Below are 6,417 nucleotides of genomic sequence, written 5' to 3'. Positions count from 1 at the left end.
CAAAAGTTGAAGCTGGTGATAGTAGTATTGTGATATGGGGAATATTTTCTTGACACACGTTGGGCCCTTTAGTACTGGATGAACATTATTTAGATGCAAAAGCCTGTTTGGGTAATGTTGCTGACCAGGTCCAACCATTTTGATGGATACGGCATTCAGAATAATTCACCAGAATGCAAAGTTAAAATCTTCTCAGAGTGGTTTCTTGAATATGGCAATGAGTTCAGTGTATTCCAGTGGGATCGGCAGTCGCCAGATTTGAATCCAATAGTTCAGCAATGAGGTAGAATAGATGTGTTAATAAAATGCAACTGTAAACTCTGGAGCATCTGTGTGACGCTGCCATGTCCAAGAACCAATAAAGTTTCAGAGGAAGGATGATATTTTGCTAAGTCTATCCTACAAGAAAATAACACATTTCAAAAGCCAATTTTGGGTTGGATTTGTTACTAACAGGCTGTACCTAAAAGGTGGCCACTGAGTGTGGAGCCCATATTCTCAGACAGATGTGCGTTCGGTTCAACAGGCTCCTCTTTTCATTTTTCAAAACACAGTTACCAAATAGTGATAAACGATCATATTAAAGTGGCTTTTGATTTTAAAGGAGCCCCCTGCTGGTTGCATCAGTAGGCTTATTTTTCCTTGAGGAAGAAACTAATCGCTGGCTTGCCATACCAAATGAAACACACCCCCGACCAGTCTGTGAAATTGGATAGTTTGAAACTGTTTTAAGTGTGGAGAAAAAGTTTGTTCATTGATAACAGTAAGTTATTGGAGCTCCAAATCAATAAGGCATAACTGTCTTTTCCCCTTGTGACTTGAAAATGGTTTTTCTTTCTTTCTTTTTTTTGTTTTTTAAATCAAAGGAAAGTTTATGAAGCGTTTTTTTCACGATGTCAACAGGGGCTGCTGCTATAACCCTCCCGGCACCCGTCTTCAACCAGCAACCATTTATAGCCTCGCGGTGACAAACAATCTTATTATGAGATTTAAACTTTGCCTCTGCCAGTCTGGAGGATCAACATGCGCTCCCCTCCCCTCGCACCTATTCCTCGATGTTTCCCCAACTGATACTGTAATATCTGCCTACCTACACGCCTCCCCGTGACAGTGGTTAAACGCCGGTGTCAGCTCTCGGTGTAATAGAAAGACCCAGGCAGGGCTCTGGGTCTCTTCAGAATAACATGAAGGCGAGCGACGAGAGGAGCTCAGTGCTGAATTAAATCAGTCTCCGCTTAATGGATCTCCTAGTCTCGCTTCAGGCAGGCAGTTGCTGCTGAGCCGTCCTCAAACCGACAGCAGCAAATCTGGATCTTTTTTTTTTTTTATTCCGATTATTAATTTTACTTTAAATCGTTGCTTTTAATCTTCAACGCAGTAAACGACTCAGTTCTGTTTGAAAATGTGTTGTGCTCGTGGTGAGATACAGTAAGCCCTCCGCTTAGTATCGGGACGAAGGTTCCTGCTCTGCTATCACTCAGCAGGTAAGCTGAATTTTGTTTCTTCTTTTACCTAACTTTAACGTTGCAGACTTTGAAGAGCATTTATTATGATCTGCTTCTATGCTTTGCATTCACATGTTGCTAGCGGTAAATCTCCAAGCCCCATGTTGTGATTTGAATAATAACGCGGCTGAAGTGCTTTGGCAGTTGTGTCAGTGTGTGGAACAAGTTAGTAATGCTTACCTCTTAAAAATTAATAGTTCAACTTGCGCACCAGTCTGCGCAAGCCGGTGGATTTTGCACTAGTTTCAGTGAGAGCTCATGCGCCCTGACATCAGATGGATGGAAACAAGGCACGGAGAGCAATTTGTCGCGCCTGTCGAACCATCGACATTTAGTTTCAATTTTTGTCACCCGAAATTGTTATTTACTTTGAGCATAAGATTTGTATTTGTTTTTCAAGTCCGTTTAAAGCATATCGGGTACTTGGAAGCTGTAAACCTCATACTTCAGCCGCTTCAGCACCATGGCCAGCTCCAGATCGCTCTATTTGATTTACTTTACTAACTTTATTTATTAGATTCATAGAAATAAACAAATATCAGATAATGGGAGCTGTTTTCAGAACTTTGTTTTCTTAAATATTTATTTAAGACATAAATACCGCTATTTTCCTGGGCCCTCGCACATCCTAACAACGCATACAAAATGAGAGCCTGCATCACAAATCTGCACTTACTTTTGACACCGCCAAGAAAAGTCAAGTAATACAAACTGAGGCAACTTTAACAGAGTCATTTTAAGCGATCAAAATATTTCATGCAATGCTATGCACTATAGGTGCCCTGTTCTCGGAGTTGCCTTGTGCAGTCTCATTCAGATTAGCTGAGGATTTTGCTGCATGTGTGCCATCTGTCTGAAGAAAGCCCACTAATTGTTGTATCCTGTACGTGTCGCTTAATTTTAGCAGTGGAAGTCTTCATATGGAGTGATTTCTCTTTTTGTAAGTCAGTACAGAATTAATCTTATCGATGTTGAGCCTGCTGGACAGTCTTTTCTACAAATAAAGAATTACTGGTGAGATTGAGAGGGGCATCAGTGGGGTCTATAACGCCAGGTTCACTGTAATGACAGGTTACACAAAATAATAAAAAAAGTGTAATCTTCTTTTATATTTTTTTTCCTTAACTAATTCTAAGTGATATCTATTAGTGGTATTAAAAAAAGCTAGACTTCCTTTAAAGATCCTAAGCTCATTCTAAGCTGCTGTCAGTGTTAATCTTCTTCCAATATTTTTTTTAATTATTTTTGCAAAGGATACACCTGTATTAGGATTTACCAGCCAAGTGAATCTTCCAACTTTTGATGGTAGGAGTTGTGACAGTTCCAAAACATCTCCGTTTTGCTGTTGCTGCTAAAGATGTCTCCTGCATTTGCCTTCCACATCTCCCTTTTCCTGTCCCCGTCTTCCTTATCTTGATTATACAGCTGGATGATTGAGTCAGCTGTTTTGTATGCAAGCTGCCTTGGCTCGGCTCTTTGTGGAGGAGAGAGAACGAGATCGTGCTGAGGATACTGAGAGAGAATTACAGAGGCTCATGACCATGAGAAGCAGAAAAGACGAGGCTGCCCTGTTCGATAAATTGCTATTTGAGGGAGACCGATATCCTGGGGGGGACAGTGGTTTTAGAAATATGACTAACCTTTCTAAATGGAAATGGCATTGTGCATTACAGTTTTCCACAAATCCTCACGTGTATTGATGAATCCAGATCGAATTCAAGTTGACAGTTTTCGGCATAAAATCTGGTTTTGTAACTTAAACGTATGCATTAAAAGTGCTGTGCCGATACAAAAAGGTTTATTCATGTATGCATATTTTGTTCTCCTATCTTGTCAGTTCTGATCTTACACTATATACTTTGCCCAATAAAGCTGATATAAACATTTTTAATCCGTTAATCAATTTATCAAACTAGAGTAATATTATAAAAAAGTTAGAAGGGGCTAAATAAATCAATGGAGCACTGGTTGTTTGGTTAGCAGCGTGCAAAACTGTAATCAAAGGGACCAAGCAGGGTTTGTAGACAAAGCTGTGAAACATATGGTACAACAGCATGGTCTAATTCAGTGGCACAGTTCTTGACAACCATTAATACTTATTGTGCTGTGAATACTGTGTGCCATTTTACAAGAGCAGTTCTGCCACCTCAGTTGCAAGTGTCACATGTGACTCTCAGCTGTTTTGTTAAAAGGAATAATGAGGCAAAGCTTCTTGGTTTATGATGAAAGGACGGATCATAGAATTAGCCACAGGAGGAAAGCGAATGAAAGGGACAAACTGTTTATTTGGCGGAAAATGAATAAAAGACGCAACATTTCACTGAAGCCTAACAGCGTATAGTGGTTGCACGATCCCCTGTAACATTTTTCTGTATTACAACCACAAACTTCAATGCATTATTTTAGGATTTTATGTGCTTGACCAACTCATGAACAGAAAGATAAAATATGTGTTCTAAATGTTTTAAAAATCAAATTCTCGAAAGTGTAGCCAGCAGTTTAATTAACCTCCCTTTATCTCTAAATAAAAAAACCATTTCAAACACTTGCCTTCAGAATGTACCTAGCTAATAACGATAGTCGGAATGTGTCAAATTCAATCGCTTAATAAATACAGCTACTCTCTGAAAGCCTTGGAACTGCTGTATATCAGAAAACATTAGTGAACATCCAGCATCGTGATGACAAAGGAACCCAACAGACAAAATCAGAAATAATGATGTCAAAATATTTTAAGCACGATTATGGAGTAAATATTTGGTAACTAAATGTACCAATTTGCCATACAGTACTGTGGTGTCCAATCATCTGAAATGGATGACCAACAGCGTTTCTTCACACATACATCGTTTTCATATAAAGACTTTTAAAATAGGTGTCACAATTCATGATGTGTGTTTTGACAGCAGCTGCTAATCAATCCATCAGCCTCTAAAAGTCTAATCTAAGAATTGTTAGTTTTCATTGCTTTTGACAGAGTTAGCCTTTTATGTGCAGAAATCATAGTGGCATTATAGTGTACCACACTTCACTGGAAGCAATGCAAACGTATAATCAGTTACTGTTCCTTTTAATCTTTCCTCACTGGTATCAGTAATGAGTGAGATGCTTGCTATTTTGAGGACACAGAAGATATGAGTGAGCACAGTGCAAAAAAAGACAGAAATAAGTTTGATAAGAACCATCGGCTAAATGTTTTTTGGGGTCGTATTATAAAATGTCAGCTTTAAAAAAGCCTATTTTCCACATCCTTTGCTTTCAAATTTTATACTGCAGATTTCCATCCTTCCTATCAGGTTTTTCACTTGAGTCCTCTCAACTAATTCCTATCCAAATCAGGGACGTCCACGCTTTCTGTCCTGTGGCCAAAATTGTTGAGTCAAAAGTACTCAATAACAAAACATATAGGAAAACTAAAAGCAAATAAGGAAGTCAGATTTTGTTGTTGTTGTTTTGTAGGAAAGGGATGTTATCCATCGTAGATCCAAAACTCCAAAATTTGTCTGGGCTCGATTGAACAGGTTTATTTTCAGTTTTAAGAGCAGGATTTAGATCACTTTCTTTCAAAACACAAGCTATATTTAGTCAAGTTTAATAAATTGGATAAAGGCTGATTTGGTTGCAGCAAAGTTGGCTTTTCAGTAAAAGTCTTTGGATATACGTGTTTTTTTCCTATTATAAGAGCTTGGTTATAAAACGATTAGTACTTTGTCTTGTACTTATTAATTCCACTGTAGGAAAATTATGTCGGTAATTTTCACCCTGATTTAAAAAAAGCCTCCATCTGCATTCGCCACCTGTTCTGGACAGACCAAATTAGCATCACTCTTAAACTGCAGTTGAAGGCCTCACAAAATCACTACAAGGTCAACAAATGGTCCCTGGGCCACCCTTTGGAAGCCTCTGATCTAAGTAATAATACAGACAATATCTGAACGTATAATAAGGGGGAAAACAATCATGTGAAAAATTAGGATTTGAATAGTAATCTCTCACCTGCTTTAGTGCAGTGATTCCTGTTGGACCATCTGTTTAGAGATGCTTGTGGTAAAGGACAGGCCCACCAGAAACGTCCTCTGAGTTCTGCTTTGGGACGATTGGTATTAAACCGAAGTGTTAAGGAAAGTAATTTAGTGCTCTGTATAGAGGAACTATTTGCTGAGGATTTCCAATGTTTAACGAAGGCTGTAATGAGCAGATAAGGCTGAAAAGACAAAGAAAAAAAAGACTACCTTTCAAATGCAACCACCCTCAGGCACATTTTCCTTTAGACAATGCAAAACAAAGATGTGCTGTTCCTGAGATTATATCTCCTTCAACTCTTAGAAAAATATTAACAAACTCCATCTTGAATCACCACCTTATGAGTATCTGCAAAGAGTAATTTCAGACCTGGGATTTAAGCCTATTTAGGGGAAATATGTTTATAAATTTACCCGGAGCTGTTGATTGAAAGTGGCAGAAGTATCTCAATAAATTCAAAGCTTGTCTCAAGAGAAAGGAAACATGGCAGATGCAGCTATTATCTCTTAAAATTTCCATTTATTTACCTGCAAACTTGTTCCTTATTTCTTTTTAAAGAAAGTACAGTAATGTAGCAGAGGAGTTTATATTTTAAAAACTGATCACCTAAGACAATATGTATTGTGCACTTGAGGGAAAAAAATGTTCAGCAGACTGTAAGACCAATGAAATGAGGGGGGAAATGTTGGAATGTGCAGATTCACTCTGGGATGTGAATCAGTCATCATTCATTTGGAAGTGAACAAAAATGAATCCACCGCAGAATGCCAGAAACGTTCGTGTAGTTTCCTCAGCCACCTGCTGGTTGCCTTATGATGCACAAAACCCTTTAGTAAACAAGCATCATGAAATGGCAGAATGAGGCATATTGAACGCTGCTCTGGCTCTT

General features: G+C 38.5%; 1 protein-coding gene across 2 annotated transcripts in view; it reads left to right on the top strand.

Moving 5' to 3' along the window:
* Nucleotides 1-959: 959 nt before the first annotated feature.
* The window catches only part of elfn1a (extracellular leucine-rich repeat and fibronectin type III domain containing 1a), an 80,555-nt gene continuing 75,097 nt past the window's right edge, over nt 960-6,417 (top strand). For both annotated transcript variants that reach the window (XM_032588339.1, XM_032588336.1), the window contains exon 1: nt 960-1,484. The gene's annotated coding sequence lies outside the window, so the exon portion shown is untranslated. The remainder of the gene's footprint in view (nt 1,485-6,417) is intronic.

This window comes from Xiphophorus hellerii, chromosome 16, assembly GCF_003331165.1.
Source record: "Xiphophorus hellerii strain 12219 chromosome 16, Xiphophorus_hellerii-4.1, whole genome shotgun sequence".
In the NCBI taxonomy this organism is placed as follows: Eukaryota; Metazoa; Chordata; class Actinopteri; order Cyprinodontiformes; family Poeciliidae; genus Xiphophorus; species Xiphophorus hellerii.
Note: the sequence above shows the minus strand (reverse complement) of the source record. Positions and strands in the feature narration are given on the sequence as shown.